Below are 12,325 nucleotides of genomic sequence, written 5' to 3' on the forward strand. Positions count from 1 at the left end.
GGTGCAGGCAGCGATCGGTTGAAAAGCATGCATTTGGTTTTACTAGCGTTTAAGAGCAGTTGGAGGCCACAGAAGGAGTGTTGTATGGCATTGAAGCCATACAACAGCCTGGTTTCAGTTAGGATCACCACTTTATTTTAGTAATGTGAAATGTGTCACGTTCTGAACTTCGTTATTTCGTTATGTTTTTGTTTTAGTATGGTCAGGGCCTGAGTTGGGTGGGTTGTATATGTTAGTTTTTCTATGATTTGTTATTTCTGTGTTTGGCCTGGTATGGTTCTCAATCAAAGGCAGCTGTCAATCGTTGTTTCACTTTTGAGTTGTGGGTGCTAATTTCCTGTTTAGTGTTTTTTTTGTCTTTAACCTTACGGGACTGTTTGTTTTGTTTGTTTTGTTTGTTTGTTTTGTTTGTTTGTTTGTTATTTATTGTTTGTTCTGTTCAGGATTTCTTATTAAAATAAGATGAACACAAAGGACAGCGGAGTCAATCACCACCTTCCGGAGACACCTGAAACCCCACCTCTTCAAGGAATACCTAGGATAGGATAAGTAATCCTTCTCACCACCCCCCCTTAATGATTTAGATGCACTATTGTAAAGTGGCTGTTCCACTGGATGTCAGAAGGTGAATTCACCAATTTGTAAGTCGCTCTGGATAAGAGCGTCTTAAATGTAAATGTAAATGTTTTAGTATGGTCAGGGCCTGAGTTGGGTGGGTTGTATATGTTAGTTTTTCTATGATTTGTTATTTCTGTGTTTGGCCTGGTATGGTTCTCAATCAAAGGCAGCTGTCAATCGTTGTTTCACTTTTGAGTTGTGGGTGCTAATTTCCTGTTTAGTGTTTTTTTTGTCTTTAACCTTACGGGACTGTTTGTTTTGTTTGTTTTGTTTGTTTTGTTTGTTTGTTTGTTATTTATTGTTTGTTCTGTTCAGTATTTCTTATTAAAACAAGATGAACACAAACCACGCTGCATCTTGGTCCTCCTCTCTGTCTCCCAATGACGAATGTTACAAAATGTCAGAATAATAGTAGAGAGAATGTCTTATTTCAGCTTTTATTTCTTTCATCACATTCTTGGTGGGTCAGAAGTTAACATACACTCAATTAGTATTTGATAGCATTGCCTTTAAATGGTTTAACCTGGGTCAAACGTTTTGGGTAGCATTCCACAAGCTTCCCACAATAAGTTGGGTGAATTTTGGCCCATTCCTCCTGACAGAGTTGGTGTAACTGAGTCAGGTTTGTCGGCCTCCTTGCTTGCACACGCTTGTTCAGTTCTGCCCAAAAATGTTCTATAGGATTGAGGTCAGGGCTTTGTGATGGCCACTCCAATACCTTGACTTTGTTGTCCTTAAGCCATTTTGCCACAACTTTGGAAGTATGCTTGGGGTCATTGTCCATTTGGAAGACCCATTTACGACCAAGCTTTAACTTCCTGACTGATGTCTTGAGATGTTGCTTCAATATATCCACATAATTGTCCTACCTCATGATGACATCTATTTTGTGAAGTGCACCAGTCCCTCCTGCAGCAAAGCACCCCCACAACATGATGCTGCCACCCCCTTGCTTCACGGTTGGGATGGTGGTCTTCGGCTTGCAAGCCTCCCCCTTTTTCCTCCAAACATAACGGTCATTATGGTCATTATGGCCAAACAGTTCTATTTTTGTTTCATCAGACCAGAGGCCATTTCTCCAAAAAGTACGATCTTTGTCCCCATGTGCAGTTGTAAACCGTAGTCTGGCTTTTTTTTGGTGGTTTTGGAGCAGGGCTTCTTCCTTGCTGAGCGGCCTTTCAGGTTATGTCGATATAGGACCCGTTTTACTGTGGATATAAATACCTTTGTACCTGTTTCCTCCAGCATCTTCACAAGGTCCTTTGCTGTTGTTCTGGGATTGATTTGCACTTTTCACACCAGAGTATGTTCATCTCTAGGAAACAGAACATGTCTCCTTCCTGAGCGGTATGATGGCCGCATGGTCCCATGGTGTTTATACTTGCGTACTATTGCTTGTACATATTGTACATATTGTACATATTTGGGGCGGCAGCGTAGCCTAGTGGTTAGAGCGTTGGACTAGCAATCGTATGGTTGAGAGTTCAAACCCCCAAGCTGACAAGGTACAAATCTGTCATTCTGCCCCTGAACAGGCAGTTAACCCACTGTTCCTAGGCCATAATTGAAAATAAGAATTTGTTCTTAACTGACTTGCCTAGTTAAATAAAGGTAAAATAAAAAATAATAAACATATGAACGTGGTAACTTCAGGTATTTGGAAATTGCTCCCAAGGATGAACCAGACTTGTGGAGGTCTACAATTTGTTTCTGAGGTCTTGGCAGATGTCTTTTGATTTTCCCATGATGGCAAGCAAAGAGGCACTGAGTTTGAAGGTAGGCCTTGAAATACATTCACAGGTACACCTCCAATTGACTCAAATGATGTCAAATAGACTATCAGAAGCTTCTAAAGCCATGACATCATTTTCTGGAATTGTACAAGCTGTTTAAAGGCACAGTCAACATAGTGTATGTGCATTTCTGACCCACTGGAATTGTGATACAGTGAAACTTGAGATTGGCGTTGAAATCATGTGAAGGTTCAAGTGTTTCAAGGGTTCACACGTTTATTTGATTGAGAACACGATTTTTCTGAATCAAACTATTGTAACGCCCATCTCGGGCCTGGTACAAATCCTCTGTGAATTCTTGTTGCCAGATAATTTAATATTAATTTCTCTACTATAAGTCGCCTCCAACATCGTTTTAGAGAATTTGGCAGTCCAACCGGCCTCACAAACTCAGGCCACGTGTATGGCGTTGTGCTGGAGAGCAGTTGGGAACAGAGTCCCCTATGGTCCCCCATGGTGGTTATGGTATGGGCAAGCATAAGCTACGGACAACGAACACAAATGCAATTTATCGACATAGTGACAAGATCCTGAGGCCCATTATTGTGACATACAGTACATTCAAGTTTCAGCATCATACATCAAACCCCTGCAGAGCTGGATACTGATGTGACATGCTGTGACTTCTTTGGGGGGGGGTATTATTATTTACTATGATCATTATTGTTGTTATCATAACTATCAAACTTAACAACCTACTATTTCTTAACTTACAGTATGCTCTGTACATTGCAATGGAGCACAGTGCGATTTCACTGAGGTATGTAAACATTATGAAATTCTCATTACTAGTGGATATGTTTTTTGGGGATCCCTATCCGATTATGTGATTTTCTTTTTCAAAGAAAAACATGCAGCAAATTAGGCGATGGTGGTGCCTAGTTCTCCTGCAGAACTTTCCCATGCCGTAAGTCTTGAACATTATAAAAACCTTTCATTTGCATTCTTAAAATCACTTGTTTCACTGTAGCCAGACTCACCTGAATATATTTTCATATTGAATGTACTGTATGTCATTTACTCACAAAGGTCTGAAAAAGAGAGGTTGAAAGAACGAAAACAAAACACTACAGGTAGGAGGTGTCATATGATGAGTTGTATAGTCTTAAACCAATGTTTAAAGACTTAACCCCCCTCTCTCATATGATGAGTGATATAGTTTTAAACCAATGTTTAAAGACTTAACCCCCCCTCTCTCATATGATGAGTGATATAGTTTTAAACCAATGTAGTTGTGAATAGTTATAATAGTTATAATAGTTGTGATGATTTGAGTAGTTCTAGATATCACTGAAAACCCCTTTAGTAATAGTGGCTTTTGTTTGCAAGGTGGTATCAAATCAAATCAAATCAAATTTTATTTGTCACATACACATGGTTAGCAGATGTTAATGCGAGTGTAGCGAAATGCTTGTGCTTCTAGTTCCGACAATGCAGTAATAACCAACAAGTAATCTAACTAACAATTCCTAATCTACTGTCTTATACACAGTGTAAGGGGATAAAGAATATGTACATAAGGATATATGAATGATTGATGGTACAGAGTAGCATAGGCAAGATACAGTAGATGGTATCGAGTACAGTATATACATATGAGATGAGTATGTAAACAAAGTGGCATAGTTAAAGTGGCTAGTGATACATGTATTACATAAGGATGCAGTCGATGATATAGAGTACAGTATATACGTGTGCATATGAGATGAATAATGTAGGGTAAGTAACATTATATAAGGTAGCATTGTTTAAAGTGGCTAGTGATATATTTACATCATTTCCCATCAATTCCCATTATTAAAGTGGCTGGAGTTGAATCAGTGTCAGTGTGTTGGCAGCAGCCACTCAATGTTAGTGGTGGCTGTTTAACAGTCTGATGGCCTTGAGATAGAAGCTGTTTTTCAGTCTCTCGGTCCCAGCTTTGATGCACCTGTACTGACCTCGCCTTCTGGATGATAGCGGGGTGAACAGGCAGTGGCTCGGGTGGTAGATGTCCTTGATGATCTTTATGGCCTTCCTGTAACATCGGGTGGTGTAGGTGTCCTGGAGGGCAGGTAGTTTGCCCCCGATGATGCGTTGTGCAGACCTCACTACCCTCTGGAGAGCCTTACGGTTGAGGGCGGAGCAGTTGCCGTACCAGGCGGTGATACAGCCCGCCAGGATGCTCTCGATTGTGCATCTGTAGAAGTTTGTGAGTGCTTTTGGTGACAAGCCGAATTTCTTCAGCCTCCTGAGGTTGAAGAGGCGCTGCTGCGCCTTCTTCACGATGCTGTCTGTGTGAGTGGACCAATTCAGTTTGTCTGTGATGTGTATGCCGAGGAACTTAAAACTTGCTACCCTCTCCACTACTGTTCCATCGATGTGGATAGGGGGTGTTCCCTCTGCTGTTTCCTGAAGTCCACAATCATCTCCTTAGTTTTGTTGACGTTGAGTGTGAGGTTATTTTCCTGACACCACACTCCGAGGGCCCTCACCTCCTCCCTGTAGGCCGTCTCGTCGTTGTTGGTAATCAAGCCTACCACTGTTGTGTCGTCCGCAAACTTGATGATTGAGTTGGAGGCGTGCGTGGCCACACAGTCGTGGGTGAACAGGGAGTACAGGAGAGGGCTCAGAACGCACCCTTGTGGGGCCCCAGTGTTGAGGATCAGCGGGGAGGAGATGTTGTTACCTACCCTCACCACCTGGGGGCGGCCCGTCAGGAAGTCCAGTACCCAGTTGCACAGGGCGGTACCCAGTTGCCCAGTTGTGAAAGTGGGGTGTGATTTGACTCACCCAATGAGATACTCCTCTTAATATTTATTTTTCCTTTTTCTTCAAGGAAGCAGATGTTCTTCTAAGGGACACCCTAGAGGCAGCAAAGTGGTGCGAACTCCAAACACTTAAAGGCACTGTTTCCCTCCCTAGTATAATTGGGATGGATGGGGAAGACCGCATTACAACCCTTAAAGAACTACGGTTGTATGATGGCCTGGATGAAGAAGAAAATATTATCCCCAAGGAACCCTTCATGTTACAGAGAGATTATGAGATGTTCTATGTGGAGGCAGTTGACAACAAGAAAATGACTGTCTTTGCCTCTTGAGGAACAGGGTTGAAGCCATTTTTGAGGAGTGGTCAAACCTTGTTTTTGTCTGCTGTGTTAATTGTTTCAATTGTTAATTGTGTTATGTTGTTTAGTAAAGAGGATGTAGAGTCTCTGATCTCTTTACTAGAGGTGGTCTAACTTAATGTACAAAGCACATTCAGCTTGTCAGTATGTCTATATGGTATAGTCTGTCTCCATTCTCATGAGGAAAGTAAATGGCATTATAAATCAGGATAGGTAGCAAGTGTGTGTGTGTGTGTGTGTGTGTGTGTGTGTGTGTGTGTGTGTGTGTGTGTGTGTGTGTGTCTGTATATATATATATATATGTGTGTGTGTGTGTGTGTGTATATATATATGTATATATGTCTATATATATATATACTCAATGAAATAATATAATCACAGTTATAACAAGTTATAACATTTACCAACACAATTTTAACATTACATGACATACATAACAAGTATGTTGTTCACTGCAACAATATCAGTAGCTTGTCTCAAATATAGCATGGAGCAAAAAGTGTTACAACACATCTGCTGGTACCACTCTATATAATATTTCTTACAATCTTCAAAAATGAAATGCATTTGTAATTCAACGTGTGCCTTGCGCAAACGTTTGTGCTTTGTATTCAGTGTCTGACTGTCAAACCTCCAGATTTTGGTTGGCCTCAAATTGCACACTGCAGTCAGGGGCTCTTGACAGGTTTGACAAGGCTCTGAGATTAAATACTGACAATGACGTCGCGCTCCTATTGCACAGCACTAGCCTACTGTAGCCTACCCTGAGGTGCCGTTTGAGGGGAGAAGTTAGGCCGATTCTAAGGGCCTGTGACTGACAGGGGCCCTAAAAAATTATTAGAACATTAGGTGGATTTTTTTTCCCATATTAAATTATTAACCTATCATCATTAGTATAATATTTTATTAACAGTGTACTAATAAAATTAACGGTTTCTTTGCCCCCCCTCCCCCGCTATTTACATGAAATGGTCTGGTCCCAAACCAGGCGCGAACAGTGCTTGCTAGCAGTGAATTGTGAGTGAGGAGAGCCGTTGGAGCAGCATGTCTCAGTTTCCTGTAGAAAAATCTGGCTTTTGTAGAATTGTAGAAAATTGTAGAATAATTTTCTGCTGTTCTGAAAGTTGGGCAGATTTGTGAGGATAAAGTCCCTTCTGTGTGCCAACCACTGATCATGACGTATTCCAGAGATCTTACACCTGAGTTTCATAATGAAGTAAGACACCTGAACACTATATGCTGCCACTTTCCCCCTAATTTGTTCCCTCTTGGTCTCCTGAATGCACTTTATAAGATGCAACTGCAAAGCATTTTTGTAGAAGTGTGCATTGCTTTACGTATATTTTTGCACACTGCCTGTGACTGTTGCTGGTGGCGAGAGAGCTTTCAGTAAGATAAAACTGATCAACTATTTGTGGTCCACTATGTCCCAGAACAGGCTTTGCAGTCTTGCCACGAAAGTCAGTTAGCTAGAAAGCTGGACTTCAAAGACTTGATCAGGGACTTTGCTAGCAAGAAGGCTCGGCGCTGGGCTCTTGGTGAGTAAGGCTGAGCAAGGGCCAGTGATAACTGTTAAATAGCATGGCTATGGATATTGGATCACTACACACATGATGCCCACAGGCTGAGAACAAGACTGAGAACAGACTGAGAACAAGATATGTCTCAAAGTAATGGCTGGATTTCCATACAATTTGTTGTGCACAATCAAGACCCCAAGTGTAAGAAACCTATTGATTTGGTGACCTCTTGACCTTTCCTCAAGCGCCACCATCAGGCATTTTCATTTCCACTTTGTTTTCCATTTCCACTTTCACAGCTGCTTATTTTCTAGTTGGTATGTATACTTAGTTCAGAAATCTGCTGGGGCGGCAGTGTAGCCTAGTGGTTAGAGCATTGGACTAGTAATTGGACTAGTCTTAACTGACTTGCCTGGTAAAATAAAATAAAATTGTTTGTTACATAATTCTATAGATGATTATGTTATTTTATTTTCATTTATTTTCATTGAGGTTAATGTATATTTAAGTTATATTTATTTTAAGTTGTTCATTAATGTTAAAAGAATTTTCCATTCAAGAATTTGACCATTAAAATTACATTTAGACTGTAAAAGATGGCCTTTAGCACATTTCTTATAGAGGGTATCAGTCTTGCATCAAATAGTGAATTCCACTGTATGCAGAAAGTTGCATGCATGTCTGCACAGTGTTATATTTTCACAGCTCACCGACTGTAAATATTGGACTACAAGAGAGTTGCAAGCCTGCACAGGTAGAGTTATTTAAAGCTTTGAATGAGTTGATTGGGTTCTGGAGGTGTGTGGTTACAGCATTTGCGCAGGGTTGTGGTGGCCTGTGGTGGTAGGGCCCAATGTGATATCTGGTAGGGCCCAAAATCCCTGGCAGTGCCCCTGAGCCTACCTGCTGTCAAATATTTTACATACTACAAATACCTAGGTGTCTGGCTAGACTGTAAACTCTCCTTCCAGACTCATATTAAACATCTCCAATCCAAAATTAAATCTAGAATCGGCTTCCTATTTCGCAACAAAGCCTCCTTCACTCACGCCACCAAACATACCCTCATAAAACTGTATCCTACCGATCCTCGACTTCGGCGATGTCATTTACAAAATAACTTCCAATACTCTACTCAGCAAATTGGATGCAGTCTATCACAGTGCCATCCGTTTTGTTGCCAAAGCCCCTTATAACACCCACTACTGTGACCTATATGCTCTAGTCGGCTGGCCCTCGCTACATATTCGTCGCCAGACCCACTGGCTCCAGGTCATCTATAAGTTGATGCTAGGTAAAGCTCCGCCTTATCTCAGCTCACTGGTCATGATAACAACACCCACCCGTAGCACTCGCTCTAGCAGGTATATTTCACCATCCCCGAAGCCAACCCGTCCTTTGGCCGCCTTTCCTTGCAGTTATCTGCTGCCAATGACTGGAACGAATTGCGAAAATCGCTGAAGCTGGAAACTTATACTTCCTTCACTAACTTTAAACATAAGCTATCTGAGCAGCTAACCGATCGCTGCAGCTGTACATAGACCATCTGTAAATAGCCCACCCAATCTACCTACCTCATCCCCATATTGTTTTTATTTACTTTTCTGCTCTTTTGCACATCAGTATTTCTACTTGCACATCATCATCTGCTCATCTATCACTCCAGTGATAATTTGCTAAATTGTAACTACTTCGCTGCTATGGCCTATTTATTGCCTCCTCACGCCATTTGAACACACTACATATAGACTTTCTTTTTTTTCTATTGTGTTATTGACTGTACACTTGTTTATTCCATGTGTAACTCTGTGTTGTTTGTGTCGCACTGCTTTGCTTTATCTTGGCCAGGTTGCAGTTGTAAATGAGACGTTGTTCTCAACCTGCTTACATGGTTAAATAAAGGTGAAATAAATAAATTAAATAAAAATAAGCTACCACAGTGTTGGCAGAATGTTTTCATATTTTTTCTGTAATTTCTGCTGCATATCTGGCAAAGGACTTTGTCCATTTCTGGTAAATGGTTGTGGACCTGTCAGCAGAATTTTGAATTGAACAATGTTTTGCACTGACTTTGCCCCCAGCCTAAATATGATGGACTGCCTGAGAATTCTGAAACATTGTTTAGGGCAGGCTACAAAAAAATGCAATTAGCCTATAGTACATACAGTAGCTTACTTTAACGTAAAAGATCACCTGTCGGTTCACCAGTTAAATTAGACTGCTGTATATTAAACCGCGCTGCCTATGAGATTGCAAAACTTGAAATGCAGGCATTTGCTGAATTATTTGGAGATGTTGCAACTAGGCTATGACAGTTTCTAAAAGAAAGTGTGGGCAGAATGTTTTCATCTTTTGTAATGACTTTATTCTTTTTTTTACAAAAAATGCATGCTGCCTATAGTGAAGTGCCAAACACTGGCCACATGTTCTGTAAGATTGATTTTCTAATGAACAATTTAAAAGTAAATGATGCCTAAAGCCCACACTTCTATGCAAAAGACACATTGTTATTCAATATTTTGTTTATCAATACATGCCGAAATTGTTGCAACCCCTATTACTAGCCTGTTCAACCTCTCTTTCGTATCGTCTGAGATTCCCAAAGGTTGGAAAGCTGCCGCGGTCATCCCCCTCTTCAAAGGGGGTAACACTCTAGACCCAAACTGCTACAGACTTATATCTATCCTACCCTGTCTTTCTAAGGTCTTCTAAAGCCAAGTTAACAAACAGATTACTGACCATTTCGAATCTCACCATACCTTCTCCGCTATGCAATCTGGTTTCAGAGCTGGTCATGGGTGCACCTCAGCCACACTCAATGTTCTAAACGACATCATAACCGCCATCGATAAGAGACATTACTGTGCAGCCGTATTCATCGACCTGGCTAAGGCTTTCGACTCTGTCAGTCACAACATTCTTATTGGCAGACTCGACAGCCTTGGTTTCTCAAATGATTGCCTCGCCTGGTTTACCAACTACTTCTCTGATAGAGTTCAGTGTGTCAAATCGGAGGGCCTGTTGTCTGGACCTCTGACAGTCTCTATGGGTGTGCCACAGGGTTCAATTCTCGGGCCGACTCTCTTTTCTGTATACATCAATGATGTTGCTCTTGCTGCTTGTGATTCTCTGATCCACCTCTACGCAGACGACACCATTCTGTATACTTCTGGCCCCTCCTTGGACACTGTGTTAACTAACCTCCAGACGAACTTCAATGCCATACAACTCTCCTTCCGTTGCCTCCAACTGCTCTTAAACGCAAGTAAAACTAAATGCATGCTTTTCAATCGATCGCTGCCCGCACCTGCTCTGGACGGCTCTGACTTAGAATACGTAGACAACTACAAATACCTGGGTGTCTGGTTAGACTATAAACTCTCCTTCAAGACTCACATTAAGCATCTCCAATCCAAAATGAAATCTAGAATCGGCTTCCTATATCGCAACAAAGCATCCTTCACTCATGCTGCCAAACATACCCTCGTAAAACTGACCATCCTACCGATCCTCGACTTCGGTGATGTCATCTATAAAATAGCCTCCAACACTCTACTCAACAAGCTGGATGCAGTCTATCACAGTGCCATCTGTTTTGTCACCAAAGCCCCATACACTACCCACCATTGCGACCTGTACGCTCTCGTTGGTCACCATAGCAGCACCCACTCGTAGCACGCGCTCCAGCAGGTACAGTGCCTTGCTAAAGTATTTGGCCCCCTTGAACTTTGCAACCTTTTGCCACATTTCAGGCTTCAAACATAAAGATATAAAACTGTATTTTTTTGTGAAGAATCAACAACAAGTGGGACACAATCATGAAGTGGAACGACATTTATTGGATATTTCAAACTTTTTTTAAAATCAAAAACTGAAAAATTGGGCGTGCAAAATTATTCAGCCCCTTAAGTTAATACTTTGTAGCGCCACCTTTTGCTGCAATTAAAGCTGGAAGTCGCTTGGGGTATGTCTCTATCAGTTTTGCACATCGAGAGACTGAAATTAAATAACCTAAAAAGGGTTATTTAAATGGTTCTCCCATGGGGACAGCCGAAAACCCGTTTTAGGTTCTAGATAGCACCTTCTTTAAAAAAAAACAATCAAAAAGTGTTCCCATCTGTCGTAGGCGACCGGTCTATTTACATTCGAGCATGGTTGGCTATGGCTTTTGAATGGGCGATGGATAAACGGTAGTCTAATATTCGTCGTGTAGCGGGAATAAACCAGTCATATCAGAAAAGGAGAGACATGCCCTGAAATATGATTATGATTTTGGCCTAAATAATAAAAGTAAAATAAATATGTCAGGCGATATATATATATATATATATATATATATATATATATATATATATTGACGGACAATAAAGATAAAACACCAGGTAAAAAACCTTGGTGTTATTTTGGATTATGAACAAAATTTCGAATCACACATTAGGAATGTGATCAAAATAGTTTAACACCTGAGGGTACATTTCCAAGGTACAGCGTTTTCTCTGATACAGAGAGACTCATCCACGCTTTTATTAGAAGCAGGCTTGGCTACTGTAATGCTCTCCTGTCTGGTCTTCCCAAGAAAGCCATTGGTCAACTGCTAAACATACAGAATGCTGCAGCACGGATACTGACCAAGACCAGACAGAGAGCACACATTACACCAGGTCTCTGCACTGGCTGCATGTGAGTTTTATAATTAATTTTAAGATGATTCTATTGGTTTCATCATCCACACATGTCAGACATGCTTTTAAGTTATGTACCCAGTAGGGTAGGTCCCTCAGGTCCCCTGGTACTGGCCTTTTAACTATCCAAAATCCTAGGACCAAGAGGCATGGAGAGGCAGCCTTTAGTTAGTATTTCCCCCAGCCTCTGGAATAGCCTGCCAGAGAACCTGAGGGTGGTTGAAACTTGTGGACATATTTAAAAGAGATCTCAAAACACATATTTTTTAGCTTTTCCTTAGATAATTTTCAGTTATTTTTTAATCTTATGTTTGTTGTGTAGTAAATATTTAAGCTTTTATTTTCATAGTTTTTTTTTCTCCTGTAAAGCACATTGCGTTCCATTCCATGTCTGAAATGTGCTGTATAAATAAAGCTTGGTTTTATTTGATAAATACGATGCTTTGCAGGCAAAGCTGGCCCTCGCAAAGTCCATTTTTTGTGCACACACACTTTTGTTAAATGAGGCTCCAGGGTGCATATGTCAACCGCTATGAACTGATGAAGCTTGACTGACCCCACTGAACCTCCTAAATTATTGGTCAATTTGCCATCAGCCTCACG

Source organism: Oncorhynchus masou, chromosome 28, assembly GCF_036934945.1.
Source record: "Oncorhynchus masou masou isolate Uvic2021 chromosome 28, UVic_Omas_1.1, whole genome shotgun sequence".
NCBI classification, from domain to species: domain Eukaryota; kingdom Metazoa; phylum Chordata; class Actinopteri; order Salmoniformes; family Salmonidae; genus Oncorhynchus; species Oncorhynchus masou.